The sequence below is a fragment of the Euphorbia lathyris genome, chromosome 5 (genome assembly GCF_963576675.1).
Source record: "Euphorbia lathyris chromosome 5, ddEupLath1.1, whole genome shotgun sequence".
NCBI lineage: Eukaryota > Viridiplantae > Streptophyta > Magnoliopsida > Malpighiales > Euphorbiaceae > Euphorbia > Euphorbia lathyris.
The window spans coordinates 7,481,506-7,496,617 of record NC_088914.1 but is presented as its reverse complement, the minus strand read 5'-3'; the positions used below and the strand labels follow the sequence as shown (position 1 = coordinate 7,496,617).

General features: G+C 36.7%; 1 non-coding gene across 1 annotated transcript; it reads right to left on the bottom strand.

Moving 5' to 3' along the window:
* Positions 1-10,501: 10,501 nt before the first annotated feature.
* Positions 10,502-10,608, bottom strand: LOC136231448 (small nucleolar RNA R71). The gene has a single exon (XR_010689831.1). It is a non-coding gene; the product is annotated as a small nucleolar RNA R71 (small nucleolar RNA).
* Positions 10,609-15,112: the final 4,504 nt, after the last annotated feature.

Genomic DNA, 15,112 nt, shown 5'->3' with positions numbered 1-15,112 from the left:
TTAATTATGTGTTTGTGATCTATTACTAACGAGTGATAACATGATGCACACGTGAAGTGTAGATAGCAATATTATTTTTTTGAATCAGTGTAGATAACAATATTCATGACCAGTGGCGAATATATGATTAGTCGGTTGGGGGGCCGATTTTACACGTGTGTTCGGGATTTTTTTTTTTTTTTTGCTAATTCGAACTTGCTTACTTTTTTTTTTTTTGGTATATATGCGTGTTATAATTTGAATGATCAAGAACCAATTTTAAGAAGACCTAAGAGGCCAAAAAAATTAAAAATTTGGATTTAGAAAGGCCTAACAAGCCAAAAAAATTAGAAATTTGGATTTATAGAGGCCTAACAAGCCAAAAAAAAATAGAAAATTGGATTTAGAAATGCCTAACAGGCCGAAAAAAATTAGAAATTTTGAATTTTGGACAAGCCAAACACGTAATGGAATATGTTAATTTTTTTTATTAGTTCAATACTAGTTTCAAAAAAAAATTATAACATTTTTATATTTAAAATTTAAGTACATAAACACTTTCTAAAATAAATTGAGGTTAGGGGGAATTGAACCTAGGACCTTTTAAAAAAAAGCAAGTGTTTTAACCATCTCATCTACCTTTAAATAACAAAATATTACTACACATAGTGTATATACACTAATATTTGAGGGGGCCGAAACTACTCGTGACCATGGTGGTTCCGGCGGCCGGAGGGGCCCGGGCACCCCAGGCCTCCCTGTATACGCCCCTGTTCATGACCGAGAAACAGTTTGCTGAATTATTTCTCAAATGAACCTAATTTATCAATGTTAAAGGTAAAATTACTCTTCACTATCAATATTAAAGATAAAATTATACCATTTTAAACATTAAAAATAAAAATTACTCCTAAATATAAATTTAGAGATATTTTTATATCTTATTCAAAAATAAATAATTATATCATTTTGAATGCTAGAGATTGTTGATGACGGGTATTTTTGAATCTTATAAAAATAAATAAACTGCCCCACAACCACGAATGTGTCTTCTGATTCAAATGGGACCTGCCACGTATCATATCTAAATGCCAGTGTGTAATATTAGGAAATGTCAAATTCTAATTGGACCACACGTGTTTCCTTTGTCGAAAATAAAACATGTTTAGTTCATATACTTTTTATGGGAACGTTACCAACAAAACGTGCTTTTCAACTTTGGAATAAAAGCTCACACCAACAAAATGCATAAGAGATAAGAAAATAATCCATAAACAACAATAAAAACCATAATAATAATAATAATAAATGTTTTTTTAAGAAAATAATAATAAATGTTAGGTTTGGTATTATTTTATGGTTTTTTTTTTTTTGTAAAGAATGCAAAAATTTATTGGCTGATATCAGCTAAAAGAATGAGAGACAAAAGAAAGGGCAGAATACCACTCGCTACGGTGAGACACAGAACTGACAGCCCTGGCTAACCTATGAGCCGCACAGTTTGCTAACCTTTTAACAAAAGAGATCGATACATCATCTAGCTCTTTGAACAAATCAATACAATCAGAAAGGTAAGAGAGACAGTGAGAACAACCCTTGATTGCGTTAACAACAGACAAGCAATCAGATCGGATCTCGACTCCATTTATACCATTGTCTTTAATCCACGACAATGCTTCCTTAACAGCCATAGCTTCCGCTAATATTGGTTCAAAGCAACCAAGCAAACCCCCATGACTGGCAAATAAGCACGAACCTAAGTGATCCCTTAGCACAAACGCAAAGGAGCAGAATCCTTCATTATGGAAAAGGCCAACGTCAACATTGCAAACTAACTTACCCTTCGGCGGCCTAATCCATTTCTCAGCAGCCCTACCAATACCAGCAGATCACACGCCTCTAAGGGATTGAGCAAGCTTCCAGTCGTCCAGCTCACTTACAGCGGATCGAATTAAAACCGGTGCAGAAAGTCGAGATTGGGTCCAAACCTGGTTATTTCTATTTTTCCAAATCCACCACAAAGTAAATAAGATTTTACTTATATGAGGATGATCAGCATTCTTCATTAACGAAATCAGCCATGCATCCAAATCCAACGTTTGCAGCATTCGGTCATCGCCATAGACAGCATACCATACTTCTTGAACCACCAGACATCGCACAAAAGCATGGATTTCATCCTCCAATTCGGTATTACACATCGGGCAAATAGGGAAGAGAGTGCTATGATGTTTCTGAAGATTTAACATAACCGGTAAGCAACTCGCCAAAGTCCGCCATAAAAAGTTTTTAAGTTTTGGCGGCAGCGATAATTTCCAGATTAAGCTCCACCAGTCATCACGAACAACACCCATAGCACGATCATCAATGACAGTAATAGCCCAGTAGCCTGATTTAACCGTATATCTGCCAGTCTTATCGAGCCCCCAAAACCATCCATTTTGAGATCGAGTTGAACCACGAGGGATAGCAGAAATAAGACGGACATCCTTGTCATTAAAGAGTTGAGTAATAAGCTCGTGATTCCACCTACCATTGGGATGTAACAGATCAGTAATTTTCCCCGTAAGAAGGCCAGGATTAAAAGCACTTTCGATGCACGGGTTCAACTCATCCAACAACCACGGACTACCCCAAATGTTCGTTGGTAAACCATCGCCAATTTTACGACGAAGACCCTTCATAAGCAACAGTCGTCCAACAAGAATACTCCTCCAAACATAGGAAGGGTTGTGCCCAATAGACGAGAGTAAGAAATCAGAAGATGGAAAATACCTTGCTTTTAATATCTGAGAAACAAGTGAGTTCGGGTATTGTATAATTCTCCACGCCTGTTTGGCCAAGAGAGCTTCATTAAATTCCCGAATCCGCCTGAACCTAAGACCCCCCCCCCCCCCCCGAACATTTTGGACTACACATGCGATCATAACTCATCCAGTGAATCACATTTCCATCATTATTACTTCCCTTCCACCAAAACCGATTAATCAGACGCTGAACCTCCTCACAGAACTATATCGGAAGCAGGAAAATACTCATGATGTATCTTGGGATAGACTGCAGAACAAACTTGATTAACACTTCCTTACCCGCCCTTGATAGAAACTTTTCTTTCCAATTCTGAATACGGGATCGAATACGTTCCTTCAAGAAAGCAAACGTATGCATTTTACTATGACCCACCGAAGCCGGCGCCCCCAAATCAGAAACCTCACTGACACCCAAAGCCGCCACCACATTATCTTTGTCTATGCTACTGGTATTGGAGCTGAAAAAGAGGGCAGATTTCTCAAAATTTATACATTGACCCGTTGCCTTCTCATATGAATCAAGACATTGCTGAATGATATTTGATTCCGTGCAAGAGGCGTTAAAAAATAAGTAACTATCATCCGCAAAAAAGAGATGAGAGATACTAGGAGCTGAACGCGCAATCCGACACCCGTGAATAAGGCCAAGTCTTTCCTTTGCATTGAGAAGAATTGACAAACCCTCCGCACAAATAAGAAAAAGAAACGGACTAAGAGGGTCACCTTGTCTTAAACCGCGTGACGGAAAAATAGGGCCTAACTCGCGACCATCATGGCTGATCTTGTAAGTTACCGATTCAACACACATTTGCATCCATTTGATCCAACCATCATGAAATCCCATCTTGCGAAACATACCCCAAAGGAATTGCCATTCAACACGTTCGTATGCTTTGCTCATGTCAAGTTTTAGTGCCGCCAACCCTTTCCTCCCTTGTCTTTTATTCTTTAGATGATGAATTACCTCATAAGCAACAATTACATTGTCAGAAATTAACCTTTCTTTTAAGAAAGCACTCTGGTTGACAGAAATCACCGAAGGGAGAATGGCTTTGAATCTATTCGCCAACATCTTGGATATGATCTTGAATAGTACATTACAAAGAGCAATTGGCCTTAGATCAGTGACCCGATCAACATTAGCTTTCTTAGGAATGAGCACAATAAAGGTTTCATTTAACTTATCTGTAAGTTGGAATGTCCTAAGGATGTTAATGTAGGAAAATAGACAAGCCTAGGCGTAGCGGAATAATAAAATTTTATCTATTTTATCTATTTTCTTTTTCCAAGATCTGTTAATTGTTATTTCATATAAAGAGGGATAGAAAGTAATACCTTCGGTGAAGAACTATCTACGGTTGCAAACGAAGTGCCCACAACTTCTTATTATCAATCCGTGAGCAACGAACATTTTTGTTCAACACAGAAAAACAAAACTAATCAGTAATCAACCTTTAAAGTATAGCAATCGCAATGATTGCCTCTAACAGAAATCGATACAAGATCAAAGAGGGAGTAAGAAATAAAGTAAATTAGCCGAGACGATGACGGAACGATTCCTCCTCTTGTTCTTTGTGTTGGCCGAATTTCCTAGGCTAGGGAGTCTATTTATAGACTTCTCAAAACCCTAGTCCTAGTTGTGTTAGGTAATTAATTGATTAGGATCTTATTCCGAATAGGATTCCTAATTAGATAATTAAATAATCACTTTACTATTATCTAAATAATAACTAATTATATCTAGATAATTATTATTAATCAAATTAATAATTAATTAATGTTAGGGACAATTAATTAGAGTTTCAATCACATAAAAACTTCTAATTAATATTATCAAATAATCCTTTAATTTAATTCATAACCATAATCAAATTATAATTATTAATCAAATTAATTTATCCCCTAATTAATATACAAATTTTGGCCCATATATACATGTCTCGCTAATTACATTTTCGTCCTCCTATTCCAAGTCCTATATGCAACCCATTAGGTTCTTTATTGCCACTAGCCGTATATATCCTTTGAAATTATTCATCACGATTAATTTCAACATATATATAACGGAATACCGTCGCAAGCTGTTACTAGCAGAACCTATGATATTCCCCCAGAGCAATTAAGAAGTCAGGTTGATAACTGACGTTAACCTTTCTGCATTAGGTACAGTATAATACGATCCTTCATCAACTATATCCTGTCAGTCAATTCCTTATAACCATGGAACGTGTCAAGGTTACATATAACGAAGAGTCCGATTTTACTTGTACAGGTTGAATTCACTCTGAAAAGATAAGTTAAGTGAAATGTTCATTTCTACTCTTAACTCTATCACCTCGCAAGGATTTCAGTCAATTCACCACAAGCGGCCATTTGGATATATCTCCCACTTATCGGGAGTGACGAATGCTCAATCTGACATTAACTATTCTGCAATTACTTTGTGTGATACCCAACCCTGCTCTCACACACCCCAAGCTCTCACTTGTTGGATCGTGCTCACACAAAATCAAAGTATCAGACTCCATAATCCAGAATCACTAATTAACGAATGTTTGAGTCTGAGGATTAGTTATACCTACTAATACCAATGAGATGAACAGTTGAAATATTAGATAAATCAATCCATTCTGTTATCTCAAGTCGGGTCCCAATCCTAATGAACTCCTTCACCGGATCCATGTAACTGTCTAGATATCTGAATATCTAAAGCTTGTGAGATCAGCTTTCTATCTCGATAGAAATCACTGTTACATGCAAGTCTCAACAGTAATATGCCAACCCCTATAACATATTACTTGACTTGGGTTAACTTTAAGTTTATTGGTCTATTATAAAGTACAGTCTCATTTCATGCTTGTATGAACACTTTATAACTACTTAAATAAACTTAGGGTTACTTTCTTTATGAAAGATTTGTGCCTTTATATATAGTTACATTTTAATTCTATATATCTGATTAAACAAATGATCAAATAAACAATTTATTCATTAATATTAATATCCTAAAACAATTGTCTTTAGGACACTAAACTCTAACATTCTCCCATTTGGACTAAAGCCAATTGTTTCTGAAACTAATACCAGAAGAACTAAGATGTTTATCGTGAGCTCTTTATGGTAATGGCTTGGTCAACGGATATGCAACGTTGTCCTCAGTAGGCACCTTTTCTATTCTCACATCTCCCCTGGCTATGATCTCCCTAATGAGATGATATCGCTTGAGATAATGTTTGGATGCATTATGAGACCGTGGTTCCTTTGCTTGTGCAATGGCTCTATTGTTATCACAGTACAGAGTAATGGGATTCACAATGTCAGGCACCACTCCTAGTTCTGTTATGAACTTCCTAATCCAAACAGCCTCCTTTGCCGATTCTGCAGCTGCGATGTACTCTGATTTAGTCGACGAGAAAGCAACACTTCCTTGCTTGGAACTCTTCCAACTAACTGAGCCTCCATTCAGGATAAACTGGTATCCTGATTGGGATCTATAATCATTTTCATCAGTCAGATGACTAGCATCTGAATATCCTTCAATTTTTAATTCTCCGTGTCCATATATGAGGAACGTGTCTTTAGTTCTTCTAAGATACTTAAGAATGTTCTTGACAACAATCCAGTGATCAAATCCTAGATTCCCTTGATATCGGCTCGTCATACTCAATGTGAACGCCACATCAGGTCTAGTGCAAAACGTGGCATACATGATCGAACCAACCGCACTAGAGTAAGGAAATATAGCCATGCGTTTCTTATCATTGTCCGTTTTAGGACACTGATCATTTGATAACTTGACACCATGAACCATTGGCAAGTTACCCCTTTTCGATTCATGCATGTCAAAACGCTTTAGGACTTTGTCAATATATGTAGACTGGGATAGTCCAAGCAGCCTTTTCGATCTATCCCAATAGATTTTAATCCCCAAGATATAAGCTGCTTCTCCCAAGTCTTTCATGGAGAAATTACCTGATAACCAAACTGTTACTGTTTGCAACATTACAACATCGTTTCCCATAAGTAGTATATCATCAACATATAGTACTAAGAAAACGACTGAGCTCCCACTTGTCTTCTTGTAAACACAAGCCTCTTCAGAGCTTTGTTCGAAACCAAATTGTTTTATGGTTTCATCAAAACGCTTGTTCCAGCTTCTAGATGCTTGCTTAAGTCCATCAATGGACCTTTGAAGTTTGCAAACCTTGGTTGCATCCTTCGATGTGAAACCTTCAGGTTGCATCATGTATACGTCCTCAAGCAGGTTTCCATTTAGGAAAGCTGTTTTCACATCCATTTGCCAAATCTTATAGTCAAAATGAGCGACAATTGCAAGAAATATTCTGATGGATTTGAACATGGCTACTGGAGAGAAAGTCTCGTCATAGTCAACTCCTTGCTTTTGACGATATCCTTTCGCTATTAACCTAGCTTTGTAGGTACTAACATTTCCATCCATGTCCGTCTTCTTCTTGAAGATCCACCTGCACCCAATGGGTTTTATCCCTTCGGGTGGATCAACCAAAGTCCACACTTGGTTAGTATACATGGAGTCCATTTCAGAATTCATGGCTTCCAGCCATGCTTTAGATTCTGGACTAGCAAGAGCTTCTTCGTAGGTTTCGGGTTCATCGTCTAACACGGGAACCAGTTCGTTATCTCCCACTAGAAAACCATATCTAACTGGGAGTTCACGAACTCTTTGAGATCTACGAGTGGGATATGACACTTGTGTTTCATCTAGTGAAACAGGTTTAGGCTCGACTTCCTCTTCCGCGGTTTCAGCATATGATTCCTCTTGAACTTCCTCAAGCTCAACTACGCATCCATTTTGTGTTTCCTCTAGAAACTCTTTCTCTAGAAACACTGCGTGTTTGGATGCAATTACTTTCTGTTCATCTGGATGATAAAAGTAATATCCCATGGTTTCTTTTGGGTATCCAATAAAGAAACACCTGTCAGATTTGGGATCTAATTTATCTGACACAATACGCTTGACATATGCTGAACATCCCCATATTCTCATGAAGGAGAAGATGGGTTTCCTACCAACGAACAATTCGAATGGTGTGGAACTGGAGGATTTGGTTGGAACTCGGTTTAAGGTAAATAGGGCAGTTTCTAAGGCATAGCCCCAGAATGATTTTGGAAGAGAAGCGGTGCTCATCATGGATCGTACCATATCTAGTAAGGTGTGATTTCTCCTTTCTGATACACCATTGTGTTGTGGTGTATAAGGAGGCGTCCATTGTGAGCATATTCCACATTCATTTAGATAATTCATAAATTCTTCGGAAAGATATTCCCCACCTCGATCAGATCGAAGTATCTTAATAGTCTTTCCTGTTTGATTTTCAACTTCATTCTTAAAGCATTTGAACTTCTCAAAAGCTTCTGACTTGTGCTTCATCAAATAGATATAACCATATCTAGTATGATCATCTATGAAGCTAATGAAGTATTGTTAAGCCCAAAATATACCTAAAATATCATTAACATTTACATCATTTTTATTACGAATTTGTGTTATTTATATCTGTTTAGATTACTTTTACTTTCGAATATCTTTCTTTCTTGCAAGGTACCTAAATATTTGGTAAAATCCAAATAGGAACGAAAAAGGATCTAAAACAGAAGAAAAACCCTACAAAAGGAGTCAAAGACGACGTAAATCGAAAGCGCCAAGTCGAGGACACGAACGAAAGCAAGAAGTAAGAAAACCTGCCGGGCCGCGACAGTGGATCCCAGACCCGCGGCCGCGACACGCGCGGTACAACCAATTCTCCCCTTCGTCCGTCGCTCAAGCTCAGTGCTACGTCATTCACGGCCGCGGATTACTATCCTCGGTAAGTGCAGAAATTCACCAAGAGCATTTAACACATGCTGAAAATCCAAGAAACGCGTTCGTTCAAGTGGATAAAGACGTCCTTTCACAACGGACACGACTCTTAACCAACGGATACATCACTTCAAACACAACCCTTCAACATCTATAAATAAAGAGTTGATGTTGAGAAAAAGTGTAATGAAATGCTATAATATAGATATAGAAATCAGAGCATAGAACTTATGTCGAAGTTCTAAGTAAAAACATTTCGAGAGTTAGAAATTAGATTCTGTACAAAACAAGATGAGGTACACATATTGTTTATAGTTTAATTACAACTCAGTAGCGTTTAGACATTGTTCCAGTTTTAGTTTGCATCATGGTAGTGGCCGACCAAATCCCTATTACGAAGTTACAACGAGAAGATTGAGTAAAGTGTTCGCCCCCGAGCCTGACAACCTCCTAGGAAACCCAAGGAAGCGGAACCGATCAAGCCCTTCACTTGCACGCCCTCGAAGAACTCGATGCTCCTTATTCTCTGTAAACTTGTATCAATTTATATTTCATCTAATAAAGTCTGTTCTATTCGACAAATCGTTATGCAGCACTTATGGTAACCAATCCAATATAAGTGAGGCTGGTGTTTTCATTAATATGCACTTGAATTCAAAATCATTACAAGGAAACTTTGTTGAACACTTAGGCAAATTATCATCTCGAAAGAGTGTTAATTTGAGTAAGGGCAACTATCCCGAAAGGGTTTTGTCGCGTTCAAAGCCAATTAATTAGAGGTTCCGTCATTTATTTCATCATCATAATAATACAAAGTTTAAGTTGTTTTCTTTGCTTAATGCAAATGAACAAATTCATTCCTTTTTCTAATAAGTTCTAAATGTTCCTGTTTTGTAAAATTCATCCTTAAAATCAGAAGATCTTTCTAACAATCGATTTATTCTAAATATATAATCTTATTCCAACATTTTCAAATACTCAAAGTTTTCAAATTCAATCAAATAAATTTCCTAAATTCAATTAATCCAATTTTCACTTTTTATTTACATTTTATAAATCTAACAAGTTCGAAATTAAAGATTCAAAAATAAGTTTTTCGTTAAAAAACGTATCTCTGTGGGATCGATATTTTTATTACTACAAGCGAAACCGTGCACTTGCGGAAATCGCTCAACAAGTTTTTGGCGCCGTTGCCGGGGATACGCCAAAATTTTTGACAAAATTTTTATTTTTCGCATTTTATTTTCGAATCTAGGTTTATACATAATTTTTATACAACTTTTATATTTTATTTATTTTCAGTTTTATAACATATTTGCTTTCAATTTTGTTTTGAAGGTAGTTTGGCTCGTGTTACAATTTCAAGTTGATGCACAGTTCACGAAATTCGGGCACGCCACCAGATCCTTTTGATCCAGAAATTGAAAGAACACTTAAGAAAAACAACAAAAAAGACAAAACACCCTTAAAAACAAAAGTAGACCAGCCAGAAATTATGGCCGATCCACCGACACTTATGGATTACGCTAGGCCAGGAATGGCCGGTGTAACTAATAGTGTAGTTAGACCCCGTATAAACGCAAATTAATTTGAAATTAAGCCTGCTTTGCTTAATATGTTGCAAAACAACGTAACGTTTTACGGATTGCCTAACGAAAACCCTAATGCACATTTGACAAATTTCTTAGAAATTTGTGACACTTTTAAAATTACTGATGTAACAGCCGAAGCAATCAAACTTCGCCTCTTTCCTTTCACTTTGAAGGATAAGGCAAAAATTTGGTTAACTTCTATGCCTGCTGCAACATTTGAAACTTGGGACCAATTAGCCCAAGCATTTTTACAAAAATATTTTCCTTTAGCAAAAACCGCAAGAGTCATCAAAGAGTTGACATCTTTTACACAAAATGATAATGAAACTCTTTATGAAGCTTGGGAACGTTTTAAAGAACTTCAATGTTTATGCCCACACCACCAATTGCCAGATGCACTTTTAATGCAGACATTCTATAATGGATTAAATCCTACAACTAGAGGTTCATTAGATGCTATGTCTGGAGGGTTATTTATGAAGAAGACGTCCGCCCAAGCAAGAGAACTTTTGGAGGAAATGGCAATCAACAGCAGTATGTGGCCTGCAGAGCGTGGACATATACCAACGGCGAAACCATCATCCTCATGTACATCATCGGTTAAAGGTATAATGAATCTTGATCCTGTAGCAATGTTACAAGCCCAATTTTCTGCCTTATCGCACAAAATTGATAAATTTATGACACCATGCGATCCTAATGATCCGATCCAGAGAGACATTGACTACGAAGGTATGAATGAGATAGAACAGGTAAATTTTGTCCAAGGACAAAACCAAACTACTAATCCTTATTCTAATACTTATAATCCTGGATGGAGAAATCATCCTAACTTTAACTGGAAAGATGGTAATAATAATAATAATAATAATGCAAATGCTAATCAATATCGTATAAACAATTATCAAAATCAAACAAGAGATATGATTAGCACTTTATCTTCAAAAATCGACAAATTTATAGATGCTATGAATGGAAAGGTAAGTAATCAAGACGATGGTTTTAAACGGATCGAAAATAAATTCGATCAGCTTATCAAAAACCAATCATCTAGCATCCATAATTTGGAGGTTCAAATTGGACAACTTGCTAAATCAATTCCATCCCGCAAAGAGGGAAGTCTTCCCAGCCAAACGGAAGAAAATCCGAAAGAGCATGTTAAGGCTATCACTCTTCGTTCGGGGAAAAACTATTTAGGTCCGGAAATGCCCGGAATTTCAACTTTACCTGGAAATGATTTACCAAAATCCAAAGAAGATACATTAAAACAAAAAGATACACCAATTGACTCTAATCCGAAACCCTTTGTACCAAAGCCACCTTTTCCACACAGGGTCCGAAATAAGGACCATGATAAACAACTGTTATCATTTTTGGACAAACTTAAAAATTTACATATAAATTTAACATTCATGGATGCGATTACGCAAATCCCTAACTATGGAAAATTCTTGAAAGATTTAATTTCAAAAAAGATTAGTTGGGAAGGAATTTCATCCATTTCTCTTTCTGAAGAATGTAGTTCGATAGTATCAAGCAAATTACCTACTAAACTCAAAGATCCCGGATGCTTTACCATTCCATGTACATTGGAAAATATGGAATTCCCAAGTTGTCTTTGTGATTTAGGAGCTAGTATAAACTTGATGCCATTGTCTATTTTTGAAAAATTAGGTTTAGAAGAAGACATCAAGCGTACCAATATGGTTTTGCAATTAGCGGATCAATCCACTAAAAGACCATATGGTATAATTGAAGACGTTTTGGTAAAAGTTGACAAATTTATTTTTCCTACTGATTTTGTTATCTTAGATTTTGCTTATGATGCTAATTGTCCGCTAATCTTTGGTAGACCATTCATGAACACGGGACGTGCTCTAGTTGATGTGTCGGAAGGAAAAGTAGTTTTACGAATAGGTGACGATAAGATCGAGTTCGATATGAATCAAGCGATGAAATATCCTATGGAGGATTTCGCTTGTATGAAGCTTGATTTAATTGAAGAATGTGTTAATGACATTGTTCAAAGAGAAGAAATAATAGAACCTATAATGGGTGAAGAATTAGAAGATAAGGACCCAGAGCCTTTGATTCGAGAAGATGGACCAGTTCCGCCTTCAGTAATAGTTCCACCTAAATTAGAACTTAAAGAACTACCAAACCATCTGAGATACACTTTCCTAGGCGGAAGTGACACTCTACCTATAATCATCTCTAACAAATTAACAGAAAATCAAGAAGAAAAATTGAAAGAAGTTGTTAGAAATAGAATAGGAAGTATGGGATGGCAGATTTCAGATTTAAAAGGAATTAATCCTAGTATTGTAATGCATAGGATTCACTTAGAAGAAGATAAGCCACCTAAAGCGGATAGACAAAGACGTTTAAATCCGAACATGAAAGAAGTAGTCAAAAATGAGATTACTAAACTTTTAGACAATGGAATCATTTATCCTATTTCGGATAGTGAATGGGTCAGTCCAATCCATTGTGTACCCAAAAAGGGAGGTATAACTGTAGTAAGGAATGATGAAGGTGAATTAATACCTACGCGAACCACCACCGGTTGGAGGGTTTGTATAGATTATAGGAACCTAAATAAGGCAACTAGGAAAGATCATTTTCCTTTACCTTTCATCGATCAAATGATCGAGAGGATAGCCGGTCATGCATTTTATTGTTTTCTCGATGGTTATTCCGGATTCTTTCAAATATATATTTACCCGGATGACCAAGATAAAACAACCTTCACATGTCCTTATGGAACATTTGCATATAGAAGAATGCCTTTTGGTTTATGTAATGCACCAGCAACTTTTCAACGTTGCATGACTGCAATTTTTAATGATTTCATCGAAGATATCATGGAAGTATTTATGGATGATTTTTCAGTTTATGGAGATTCTTTTGATGCATGTTTAAAAAACTTAGATAGAGTTCTTTCTAGATGCGAAGAAACGAATTTGGTATTAAATTGGGAAAAATGTCATTTCATGGTCGACGAAGGAATTGTTTTAGGTCATAAAATATCTGAAAAGGGATTAGAAGTGGATAGAGCAAAAACTTCAGTAATAGAAAAATTACCCCCACCAACAACTGTCAAAGGAGTAAGATCTTTTCTAGGACATGCAGGTTTTTACAGACGATTTATAAAAAACTTTTCTGTGATTTCCAAACCACTTACTAATTTACTTATGAAGGATTCAACCTTCGACTTTAATGAAGATTGTATTAAAGCTTTTGAAACATTGAAAACAGCCTTAGTCAGTGCGCCCATAATTGCTAAACCCGATTGGGATTTGCCTTTTGAAATCATGTGTGATGCAAGTGACCTAGCAGTAGGATGTGTTTTAGGTCAAAGAAAGGATAAAAAATTACACGTTATTTATTATGCAAGTCATACATTGTCCGGTGCACAGTTAAATTACACAACAACAGAAAAAGAGATGTTAGCCGTAGTATTTGCATGTGATAAGTTTAGGTCATACTTGTTAGGATCTAAAGTTATTATTTATACAGATCACGCAGCTTTACGTTATCTGTTTGCTAAGAAAGATGCAAAACCGCGTCTGATTAGATGGGTTTTGTTGTTACAAGAATTTGATATAGAAATTAAAGACAAAAAGGGGGTAGAAAACCTTGTCGCCGATCATCTATCGAGACTAGAAGATGAAAACGGTCCTATAGGTGAAACTGTCGGTATCCGAGATGATTTCCCCGATGAACATCTCTATCATGTAGAAAGTATCATGTCACCATGGTATGCAGATTTTGCTAATTATCTTGCAACCGATATCGTTCCGGAAGGATTATCTCCCCAACAGAGGAAGAAATTTTTCTTCGATATTAAACAATATTTTTGGGAAGATCCCTTTCTATTCAAATCATGTGGTGACGGGATAATTAGGAGATGTGTTGGAGAAAATGAATATGAATCTATAATAACAGAATGTCATTCCAGCTCGTATGGAGGACATAATGGAGTTAATAAAACGGTAGCTAAAATATTGGAATGTGGTTTCTATTGGCCGACAATGTTTAAAGACGTTGGTTCCTTTATTACTCGTTGTGATAAATGCCAAAGAACGGGTAACTTAGGAAGGAAAGATGAGATGCCCCTCACAAACGTGTTGGAAGTCAAAATCTTCGACATGTGGGGAATTGATTTCATGGGACCTTTTCCGCCTTCCAATGGAAAAACTTACATATTAGTAGCCGTTGATTATGTTTCAAAGTGGGTTGAAGCAATTGCAACCCCTACGAATGATTCTAAAGTAGTTCTTACTTTTCTTGACAATATATTTTGTAGATTCGGTTGTCCTAGGTACGTTGTTAGTGATGGCGGTACCCATTTCATAAATCGGAATTTCGATATGCTTATGAAAAAATATGGAGTACGCCACCGCGTGTCAACGCCATACCATCCTCAGTCGAATGGTCAGGCGGAGATCTCAAATAGAGAACTCAAATGGATTCTAAAGAAAACTGTTTCGTCATCAAGAAAAGATTGGTCACAAAAACTCAATAATGCGCTATGGGCATACCGTACTGCATTTAAATCACCAATAGGAATGACTCTGTACCGTTTGGTGTATGGAAAAGCATGTCATTTACCAGTTGAATTAGAACATAAAGCCTATTGGAACCCTTGCACCATTTCCAACTCGCAGATTCACGTCTCCTTTCTTTAATTCCCTAGTCTGCTTTAGTTCCTGCATATTCATACAAATATGAGATCCACATCCGGTATCCAATACCCAAGATTCAGACTGCGAAGTTGAGTTAATTTCAATATAGAACATACCAAAAGTTGAAGCACCGTTCTTTCCCTTCTTGAGAGAAGCTAGGTACTCCTTGCAATTTCTCCTCCAATGCCCATCTTTACCACAGAA